We start from the raw sequence: 12,391 nt of genomic DNA on the forward strand, positions 1-12,391 counted from the left end.
CACGTAACTCAGTTTCTTCTGATGCTGGAATTGAAGCTGTGATGTTATTTCTAGCTTGCAGTCAAATGTTTTCATTCCTGGGACTTACTTAGGTTTGAGAATGGTCCTTACTTACTTGATGAAAGGACTTATTTTACGGTCAGTAGTCAGAAACCTAGTTCTACAGAAGAGACACATTTCTACTTGGGGAAGCTCACTTAAGTTTAAGAAACTTCAATCAGTACCACTGTTCTGTTTCTCTTTCATTCTCTTGTTGAGATGAATGACTACAGCGTCTTAACTCAGGTGATAACTAAGCTTGGGAAATGACTGTAACAGAGCATATTGTTTCTCATCAGAGGCTTCATATCCCAACTTGACAATAAATGTCAGGCCTTGACTAAAGAATGAGATGGGTGAGCAAAATATAGGAAATTTATGATGGAAACTGGAAGCTAACATAAAACCATCTTGTTAGTTTTATGTGCAGGCACCACAGCAATGGATTTTCTATAAACTCCATATGTGAACAAAACTTCCAGTAACTTGCTTAGTCCTAAAAGTGGCAGCTTCCCCAGGCATGTGAGCCAGGGTGAGGCTCAAGGTATGCATGAGTGTTGTCTTATGACACTGAAGCAATGGAACAGAGAACAGTGCAGAGGATAAAATGAAGAAAAAGTCAGAAAACTTAAGGGAAATGACTTATGGCCGGACAGATCTGGTTTGAAACTCAGTTTAATCTTTTCTTTTTCTTTTTTTTTTCTTTTCTTTCCTTTAAAAAATGATTTGGTTTGGTTTTTGATTTTTCAAGACAGAGTTTCCCTGTGTAGCCCTGGCTGTCCTGGAACTTAATTAGTAGGCTAGGCTGGCCTTGAACTCAGAGATCTACCTCCCAAGCTCTGGGATTAAAGGCATGTACCATCACTGACAGGCTTAAAAGGGTTTTTGAGGTTTGAATGTTTTCTTTATTAGACTTTATTTAAACTTTTATTTTTAAAAATTGGTATGTAGAACATTAGTTATCATTATGACATTTTATTTTTTCAAAGGTTTTAGTTTTGAGTATGTGCATGTGTATTGTGTGTGGGTTTGTATCTGTGGGTACAGTGCCTGTGAGATCATGAATCGGGTTAGATCCCTGGATCTGGAGTTGGGCAGTTGTGAGCTGCCCAGTGTGGGTGCTGGGAACTTATTTGGGTCCTCTGTGAGAGCAAGAGATGTTCTTAACCACTGCACCATCTCTCCAGCCCATTGTTATATTTTCAAACAATTATTCTCCTCCCTCCTTACTTACTATCTATCTATTAGGCTGAGCTTGTATTCTTGGGTTCAAATTAGCTTTTCCCAAAAGAGGAAAGGCTTTTGGGCAGATTTTCTAGCAGTAGTCATGCAGTGGTCATGAAGACAAACTATCCGTTTCCGTGTTTCAGATTACAGACATTGGCTGTAGTAAGTGATACTGTGGTGACTGTGGAGCAGTCACCCCAAACAAAACTGAGGTAACAGAGGAGCTCGAGCCAGAAAGTAAGAGCATGAGATGAAGAGCTGCTTACCTTTGGAGTAAGGGATTGTTCCTGCCGGGCTCAGACCCTTCCATGCTTTCTTGCATTTACCCTCCCAGAAGGAAGCCTACCTCGTGTGCTTCTCTGTACACTGGTTTAAAGACCCAGTCTATATTGAATTTAGTATTATAAACATCCTAGTAAAAGTATACCATTGAAAGTAACTAATCACACTAAATTATAAATTATTATTATTTTGTAATGGTATGCTCTTCTGTTTTCTTACTTTGCACAGGTGTAGCAATATGTTATGAGTATTTGCTATGCATAAGAGTGAGATAATATTTGGGAGTGAGACAGTCCCAACAGGCTATCAACTTGTTACAGGAGTTAATAGTTAGAGATTTACAATGCAGGGTTTCTTCTTGGCATCATTCTGCTGTGAAAATAATATCTAAGGCAGTCTGCACTAGTTTCTGTAGAAAAAAAAAAGAACTTGGGAAAGTGAAAGCATCAGGGTACATGAAAAGCTTAGATAATGCTATCTTTTCCTTCTGGCCTTAGATGCTAATTTTCACCCTATTTCTGGCTGCATTGTATTTGTGGAAGGTAAAGAAGCTCAATATTGATGTCCATTCCCTGATGATACTTCTCTATAGTAGTGGTTCTCAACCTGTGGGTTGCAGGGGTTGCATATCAGATATTTACTGTAGGCAGACTTTTCTTTCCCATTGGCTGGTTCCCAAATAACTAACACAGAGACTTAATATTAATTGTAAATGCTTGGCCAGTAGCTCAGGCTTGTTACTAGCCAACTGTTACATTTTAAATTAACCCCTATTTCTGATTTACCCTCTGCCATATGACTCATGTTTTGTTACCTCATTTTCTACACCTCCTGCTTTCTCTGTGTCTGCTGTCATCTCCTCTGACTCTGACCTTCCTCATCCCAGCATCCTTAGTTTGGTTGTCCCACCTAAACTTCCTGTCTGGCTACCAGCCAGTCACCTTTTTATTAAACTAATTCAAATGACAAATCTTTACAGTGCACAAAAGGATTATTCCACAGGAATTTACATTATGATTTATAACAGTAACAAAATTACAGTTATGGAGTAGCAATGAAAATAATTTTATGGTTGGGGGTCACCACAACAAGAAGAATTGTATTAAAGGGATGCAGCATTAGGAAGATTGAGAACCACTGTTGTAGAGTATCAAAGCAAAAATTCTCTCCAATCTGTGGTTCCTGATTTCTGTCTTACATGAATAATAGACCCCATGCTGATTTTCCATTAGAAATCTAGAATGTAGTACTCTGTTGCTCTTTATCATCCAACCATCTGACTGGTGAAGATAACAGGCCAGACAAAAGCAACAGTGTTGCTAAATGTCAAATGGGAGATGTAATGGCTGAGTGGACTAGTTACAGATTTAACTCTATTATATAGATATAGATTATGTGCAAGCCACTTCAGTTGGATAAGTGTCTTATTGATATTTGATCACACTGTGAACTCCAAGACTGTGTTAATTAAATAAAAACCTGAGGTCAGGAGGTGGAGCCAGCAGCCAGTTGACATGAAGTAGCCACAGAGGGAAAAGAGGGTGTCAGGAAGATGGATAGAGAAATGCACAGGAAGCAGAAGGGAGGGATGGAGAGTTTGGTGGTTCCTTTTGTATTGGAAATGTGGAAAAAGATTTCTCTTTTTGAGATGCCAGCTGAGGAGGAAGGTCAGCTAGTTGCTCCTCAACCTCTCTGAGCTAGCAGGGTTTCACCCCAGTCTCTGACTCTCGAGTTTCTGTTGGTAAAATCATAATATATAAATTTAGATAAAACAACAGTGTCTGGCTTCCAACTGATTACATTGTGCCTTCTGTTGCTGCCAAAAGGGTAAAACATGATATAACACACAGACATTTTAAAACCATGGTCTAAACTTATTTAGTAAGTATATAGGAAGTAAAAATAAAATAAAATACCAAGTAACAGAGAGCAAACATCATCAAATCAGGTGTTTACAGCAGCTAAGAGAAATGGTAGAGTCATCCAATCAGCAGCTTAATGGAGACAGACTCGGGGAATTAAGGTGGTCACCTGGAGTTCTCAACTGAGCTTTCCCTCCATGGAAGGAGCTTCCCATGGCTGAACTTCTGGCTTTCTGTTCCTACCACTGGCATTTTTATAGCGTGGGATAGACAGTAGTAACCTCCAATGGTTGTGGCATACCCTCTGTTCTCAAAGATGCAATGTTTTACTCTTGAGCTGTTTGTTCTCTGTTCTCTTCCTGCTCTGTCACAGCCTTAGAGCAGCCAGTCTGTCACTGGACAAAGGGTCTTGAAAGACACTTGACATAATAAAAATGTTGGGGTCTTGAGGTAGTTTGAATGTAATTGGCCCCCATAGGCTCATAGGGAGAGGCGTTATTAGGAGGTGTGGCTTTGTTGGAGTGGGTATGGCCTTGTTGGAGGAAGTGTGTCACTGTAGGGGTGGGCTTGGAGGTTTCCTATGCTCAAGATACCGCTTAGTGTCTCATCAAACCTCCTGATGCCTGCAAGATATAGGACTCTCAGCTACTTCTCCAGCACCATGTCTACCTGCATGCCACCATGCTATCTCACCATGATAATAATGGACGGAACCTCTGAAACTGTAAGTAAGCTACTCCAATTAAATGTTTTCCTTTATAAGAGACATGGTGGTCATGGTGTCTCTTCACAGCAATAGAAACCCTAACTGAGACAGGTCAGAAGTCTAAAGGTGACTCCCCTCCTAGAGCCAGCTTCTCAGTGAGTTAAAAGAGCACATGACAGTTTACCAAAATAATGTGTATTATGCCAAGCAAGGTTTCCATTTCCTGAGATAAATTTCATGACAGGGAAATGGTGCAACTGTGGCCTTTAGTGTAAGGGTGACTGAGGTGAAAGATAGAAGACCTGAGAAGAAGAGATGAAAATATGAAGGAAGGGGAACAAGCACCAGGAATGTGGAAGATGAAGTGTGGTGGAAATGAAGTAGCTATGATTGAATTATACCCTCCTACAATTCCTTTGTTGATCTCCTAATAACCCCCAGTAGCATAAAATGTAAATGCATTTACAGAGAGGGTCTTTCAAGAGCTAATTAAGGTGAAATGATGTCATTAGGATATGGCCAATCCTGGACAGGTCCATATGAGAAGATTAGGACATAGATGCTTTCAGAGGACAGGAACCACTTAGAAGCCAAGGACAGAAACCCCAGAAGAAACTAGATAGTATTAGATTGATCTTAGACTCTTAACTTCAGAGCTATGAGAAAACAAATGTCTGACGTTTAAGCAGGATCTCTTGAAGATACATGTACTTTTTGTTGTCGACTCTGCCTGTAGTGTGATGTGGGGGTGAGGCTAGAGTGTGAAGGCTATTAGCAAGATCAGCAAAGCCCACAATATAAAGGTAAATAACTTGAAAGAGTTTGTAGTGTTCTAAAAAAAGAAAGAAAGAAAGAAAGAAAAAACCAAGCTGAGTTTAATTATGTCAGTAGCAATTCAAGATCACTTTACAGCTCACTGTGTAGATATCTTTTGTAACAAAACCTGTCACATGAGATAATAAAAGAGAGATTACAAACTATAAAGTAAAATCCCTGATCTTGAGGTGAGGAATATGGGTCTATTAAGAACTAACTGCTTGCTGAAGCATGTCAGGTTTATCTGCTCACAAAACGCCGACTTCTTATGACTTTCCCTTAGTTTGATGTGACAATCAAATTACATGGGTAGCAAGTCCCCAAGGACAGCACAGAGCCCAGCATATGGCATTTGCTCCATGGTCATGCAACTTTGGAGAAGATGAGCCATGAAAATCTTCCTCCCAGCAGGACGGTGGGCATATTAACTGGATCCCCTAAGCCAGTGGTTCTCAACCTGTGGATCACAACCCCTTTGGGGTTGCATATCAGATAGACTGCATATCAACTATTTACATTACTATTCATAACATGAGCAAAATTACAGTACTGAAGTAGCAATGAAAATGATTTTATGGTTGGGAGTCACAACAAGAAGAACTGTATTAAAGGGTCGCAGCATTCAGAAGGTCAAGAACCACTGCTCTAAGCAAACAATCTGAGCCATCTCCACCCCCTTGCAGGCAAAACCTATAACCTGCAAGCCTTCTGTTGTCCCTGGACATCACTGCTTTTCTTAAAGCAGCTAGTCAAGACCTTTAGCCAAGCAACATTTTCTGGGTAGCAGCCAGAGATCTGTGTTCCAAATATATAAGGTTTCTTTTTCATCACGGCTTCCTGGGGGAAATGAGGGATTTTCTGGACTGAGAAGAAAACCAGTCTTCCTGCCATGCATCCAACACCGAGGTGCCCCTTTCTGTTCTCACAGCCAAGATATGTCTAAGAAGAGACCGCAATGACACAACTCACTCCTGTTTGGATTTCCTCTCCTCATTTCTTGCTCTGTTCTCCTTGGTTGACACTTACCATCAGCCACCATGATGGATCACTTACTCACATTTTGTTTTCTGTTATTTCTCTACTTTCTGCTAGGATCAACTCTCAATAAAGGCAGTGTGTGTTTAAGAACTGTATTCACTTCTGTGTCTTCGGCTCTTAAAATAAAGCCTGACAGTTGGCAGGCACTTGACAGTTTTGTGAGTTGAAACCCTTAGTGAAATGTATCACTTTGTCCCTGATTCTAAGACTCCAATTTTGTTTCGTCCACCAAAAGTTGGTTTGGGAGCTGGGTTTTGGGTCTCCCAAGGACCTGAGGGAAAGGTAAGTCAGTTGAGGGTTTTTGGAAGTTTTACTGAACTGACAGGTAGTAGTTTGACTTGTATTGAGTAGAAAGCTAGAGAAGTACTCTGCAGTCTTTTTTATTTACTTAAGTATTCACTTAATTGTGAATACCCTAGACTATGGACTTCGCAAGCATAAAGAACTGCTCTTACTATTTTGTAGATCTATGATAGTGGGTAGGACAGTTCACTCTGAATTTTTTTCAATTCAAAATAATGGCATTGATACTCATACCACATCATTATCCTGGGATTAAATGACTATATGTGATATTACTTAAGATTCTGTACTCAGTATAGAGTAACACTCAGAGTCCCTATTATATTACTGATCACTTTTTCAAGTGGTATCTATGCAATGCCTCTAGTCCTTACCACACTCCTACAAGACTGTTATTATTTTTCCATTTTACCAAAGTCAACCATAGCTCATAGGAGGCTGATGTCAAAGCCCCACAATGCTAACAACACATTCAGCACAGATATTTTACACTAACTAAACTATTGTTCATTGTCGAACTAGATAGTACTTAATGGTAATAAGCCACACTGGATCACAAGCTTTACCAAAATATACATTAGTAGGTGTATAGAATCCACTATCACCTTTAGAATCTACTTTTTCTAAGAATAGTGTTCCTTCATCCTACCCAGTAAAACATGGATGCATTGAAATTTTTTTCTTCTTCTTTTTTTCCTAGTAATATCAAAATTACAGAAAAATGTTTCTTTGTATTTTACAGAATCTTACTATTTTCGGCACAAACTCATGATCAAGTATAATTCTGCATCTCTGCCCCTCACATGCATAGCCCATGATCAAGCTGGCCATTTGCCACTACACACCATGAACCCGGGAATGCTACCAAGGCCATTTGTTCTTTCTCAGTTTGCTTATGTGCCTGTCTTATGAGATGGTGAGGACCATGAATCCAGAACTATACCCCAGTATTCAGTATCTCGTGTAAGAAGACACTGAGGATACACTTAGTAAAACTTGAACGCATGAAGATGACGGGGGCTATATTTTATTGCTCATTCTAAATTTATGTTCTGTATTTGACTCTGATGATTAAGGATAGGCATTTTAGTATCATTGTATAGGTCAAAACTATTTTTTTTGTGATAGACAAAGTTATTTTCTTTACTTACTCCTTATAGACCAACTTCCAGATGTTTACCCACTGACCCCGGTAATTAGGAGAAGCACATCACTACATAGCAGTCATAGTGGCAAACACTCATTGAATTTACTGTGTGTTCTGGACAGTTTATGTTTGTTTGTTTATTTTACCTTATTCAGCACAAAAGGAACATTGTGAAGAAGGAACTTTTACTGCCACCTAATGATACTGATGGGGAACTGAGACACAGACAGTATAACCACTCACCACGGTTATAGAGTTTGAAATGATGAGGCACTTGAACTCAAGTTAGCTATCCTGTCTAGATGCTTGATCACTACTTCATAAGACTTGTTTGTATTAACAAATCCAGCTGGTTAAGATAGCCCAGAAGGACAACTACACCCTGGAACAATATTTTGATACATTAATTGATTTTTGGTGTTCAGTGTTTCCTGTAACATCATTATTCCTTATCAAATTGCAGTGACGTAGTAACCTTGAGAAGGCACAACAGAATAAACAGAAAATTAGTTAGAATTTGAGTTCTAGGCACAAATTATAGGTACAAAAGAGTAGCAGTTTATTTTGTAACTCATGGCAATCAGGCTTGATTCGAAGGAGAGAGAAGTGGGATTTGGAACAGGCTACTGTTCCCCAGTATTTGCTTGAAGGGCAGATACACCCCAAGGGTCTGCAGGTCTTGTTTCAGAGAGGACTTGGACCTGCTGCCATCTTTTCAGAATGGCAAAGCACATTGAGACTTGTAAGGCTGGGAGTTTTCTTGCATGCAACATGGAGTAAGGAATAAGAATACAGAGGGTATGGTGCCATAGATAAATAATACCACCTAGTTTCCCAAGTTTGATGTATAGCAGAGAAAAAAAGTTTATCATGTGAGATAGATCATTGAATCTACTCAGAAAAAAAGATAAAGAAATAATAGGATAAATAGGTAGATCACTGAATCTACACTGAAGAAAAAGGGGAAGATATAAAAATGACAAAAGGTAGACCACTGAATCTATTATGAAAAGAAAAAAGAGAGAATATGGATATGATAAGATAAAAAGGGAGATTGTGGAATCTACTTTTAAAAAGGAACTGCTTGTGGGGTGTTTACCCACCACCCCCACAGTTCCCCAGAGTTTCCTTGAGTGCGAGCAGCAGGAAATATTAGATAGAAGGATTTATTGCAGAGAATATCACGGAGATAAACAGATAGAAAATAAAGGATAGCCTCGAGAGGGCCTGGAACCTATTCCAACGGGCCCGACTGTCTCTGCCCCAGGGTTTTTATAGAGACGCCAAGGGGTGGAGCAAAAGACCTCCTCCCCCAGCACAGCCAAGTGCAGACCATCTCAGACACCTGCACTCAGGCCCGTAGTCCTAATCATCCTCTATGCGGACCTGCTGGGTAAAGCCACGAGGAACCCGAGAACGGGCTCCCACAACTGCTAGTTTTAAATAAGATAAGTAATGAAAATTTTTTGGTCTGAGTTTATCAGACGTTACTGGACTGGACATTGTTAATATATATATAATGGAGTTTTTATCTGAATCTGTCAAATGTTAATGGACTAGACATCGTTAATGTAATCTTGACTGTGTATATTGTATATACTTACTGGATATAATTTTTCTTGTATTAGTTATAAGCTTTTTTAAATTTTAGACAAAAAGAGAGAAAATGTGGTATTGTATTCCCCCAAATATTGTGCATGCTAATAAACTTATCTGGGGTTAGAGACAGAACAGCCACAATATTAAACATAAAGGATAGGCAGTGGTAGCACACGCCTTTAATCCTAGCATTCCAGAGGCAGAAATCCATGTGTTCAAGGATACAGCCAGGCATGGTGACTCATCACGCCTTTAATCCCAGAAAGCAAGCCTTTAATCCCAGGGAGTGGTGGTAGAAAGCAGAAAGGTATATAAGGTGTGAGGACCAGAAACTAGAAGCATTTTGGCCTGGTTAAGAATTTGGCTGGTTAAGCATTTGGCTGGTTAAGTGTTCAGGCTTCCGAGAAGCACAGTTCAGCTGAGAGCCATTTGGATATGAGGACACAGAGGCTTCTAGTCTAAGGAAACAAGACCAGCTGAGAAGTTGGCCAGAACTTTGAAGATTCATGAATCAGAGAAGTGTGACTGGCTGAGACTGAGTGTGGTCAGGTCTTAAGACAGCGTAAATAGGAGCTCCTATGACCTGGGATAAATAGGGTTCCTGTGACCTAATGGCTGATGATGACAGGCTTGAAGTGGGCTCAGTAAATGTCACGGTGGATCTTTGATGATGACTGAGGAGCAGTTGTATTGCCCTTGTCCTTCTCTACTTCTCCCTTGAAAGACTGGTGCCAACTGAGCCTCTTGGAGCACTTCACATAGGATAGAGCTGGAGCAACAACCTGAAATGACAGAGTAATTCTGTCACCAGGTAGAAAACGAACTGCACTAAAAAATTATAAAAATGATATAGCAAATGGAGTGAAATATCTTTCATATTACTTATTACAAAATCCTCCAATTCAGCAGGTAACATTTATTATTTAATAGACTCTAAAGACTATGCTAATTTATTTAGTCTTAGATATTTAGACAGGGCTTCTATTCCCTGCCCTTGAGTTAAATGAATAGCTTATGTAACAGCCAGGTTACATAAGGATTTAATCTCCATCTCACTGAGTCCAACATTCCTGCTCCTAAACATTCCACCAGTCCATCAGGTTTTATCTCCTGGCAGTGTAATAAAACACTAAAATTGGAACCAGTCTTGGCTTCCTTCATGCATTATATTCAATTTTTAAGACACGGGGAGTCTATGTCCAAAATACAAGATGTTTGCTTTTCATTTTGGCTGGCATCACCACAGTTTAATTATTATCAAAGGGCATGAAGGAAAGTTACAGACCATGTAAAGCTGGGTGAGCACCTGGCAGAGCTTCTGGTGTCTCAAGCTAGAGTAAAGGAAGAGAATGTGTACAAGGTAGGGCTGGGTTGCCACAGGATGGTTAAGCTACAGCAAAGAGAGCAAGGAATTGTTAGGCTCTCCTGGCAAACACAAGCATCTGTGTGCCCACTTCACGTCAGTCATCCACGGTCTTATGGAGCAGATGAGCCATCTATTATTGGGATTGTTTGAGCTTAGTTTGTGCTGTCCATCATGGCTGACATGGTTTGTCTGTCTTGCAAACCAGAGTATAGTTCATTACAACCTCTTCTTCTTTGGTCTTCTGCACAGCCTGACTAGTATCCCTGTTTACAAGTTTTCTCACTTCTAGTCATTTCTGAACAGAAAAGTCAAAGTGATATTTCTTCAAATCCCAATTTGGATGCTATTTCCCACCCAGTGTTCCTCAGTGCCTTTCCAATAGCCTTGGGGTCACCCCACATTGTCAGAACCTCCCATGCCACTGTCACAACTCAAGTAGAATTCTACATCTCTGCCCCTCACATGCTGTGCCCATCCACCCTGGCTGTCTTTGTGTCGTGAACATACCAGGGTATTACCATCTCAGTCTCCCTCACATATGACATTTCTCATGTCTTAACAATTTTCTTCAACTCTTCCAATGATAAAGCCCTATGGATTGCTTACTTTTCTGTTAATGAAGACTTTCAAATCCCCATTTTATATTAGGTTTCTTTAAGGCAAGATGAGCACAATGTATTTGCTTTCATTGCATACATGATAACTTATGATTATACACTTTCTTGCATGTTTATTTGTTGGATATTGCATCTCTGGTAAGTAATAAATTCTATGTAAGAGGAGATTTGTGCCCATTTTGCTTGATACTGCATTCCTGGAACTGCCAGCTGTGGTGATATTGTGTCCCCCAATATATTGTGCACCCCAATACACTTATCTGGGGTCAGAGAACAGAACAGCCACTAGATAGACATAGAGGCCAGAAAATGGTCACACACACACACACACACACACACACACACACACACACACACACACCCATTTAACCCTAGCATTCTGGAGGCAGAGATCCATCCAGATCTCTGTGAGTTCAAAGCTACACTGGAAACAGCCAGACATGGTGACATATGCCTTTAATCCCAGGAAGTGATGGCAGGAAGCAGAAAGGTATATAAGGCATGAGGACCAGGAACTAGAAGCTGTCAAGCTTTTAGGCTTTTAGCAGCAGTTCAGCTAAGATCCATTCGGATGAGGACTCAGAAGCTTCCAGTTTGAGGAAACAAGATCAGTTGAGGAACTGGCGAGTTAAGGTTAGCTGTGGCTTGTTCTGCTTCTCTGATCTTTCAACGTTCACCCCAATACCAGGCTGTGGGTTTGTTTTTATTAATAAGACCTTTTAAGATTCATGTTACAGTCAGCCAGGAAATTCTTGAGACCAATTCTTGAGAAATGAAGTCAACAAATCTAAAGATTTCATTTAAAATAGGGGGTGTTTAAGACTGAGGAAATGGCTTGATGGATAAGAGTGTCTCCTGTGCAAGCATGGGGACTTGAATTTGAATCCCCAGGACCCATCCCAAAAGCAAGCAAACAAACGAACCCTTGGGCATGACTATGCATGCCTGTACCCCCTGTGCTATGGGGTAAAGACAGGAAAATCCCTGGAGATGGATGGCCAGCTGGTCCACCCAACAAAGTGAGCTTCAGGTTTAGTGAGAAGGCCTGTCTCAAGGGAAAAGAGTCATAACAGAGCAAGCCATGTAATGCCCTCCATAAGTGCATGTATGGATGTGTGCAACTGTACACACAGGTGCATACACTACATACACACATACCGCACATAAACACACAAAATAAAAGGAGTGATAAATGTTTTCTATAACAACATTATTGTGAGGTTATCTGATGCAAAAGGTTTGATGAGACCTTCATGTGAATGTGTGGTGCTGGAATAACAGAGTGTGATGGCCTCACATGATGAGCCAGAGAAGATGTGGAAGAGCTAAACAATCGAGAATTGGATGGCTTAGAACCAGAAAGTATGGGTTTGAATCCTTGAATTTTAA

The sequence above is a fragment of the Peromyscus californicus genome, unplaced genomic scaffold (assembly GCF_007827085.1).
Source record: "Peromyscus californicus insignis strain IS unplaced genomic scaffold, ASM782708v3 Scaffold_14__1_contigs__length_90479793_seg_2, whole genome shotgun sequence".
Taxonomy (NCBI): Eukaryota; Metazoa; Chordata; class Mammalia; order Rodentia; family Cricetidae; genus Peromyscus; species Peromyscus californicus.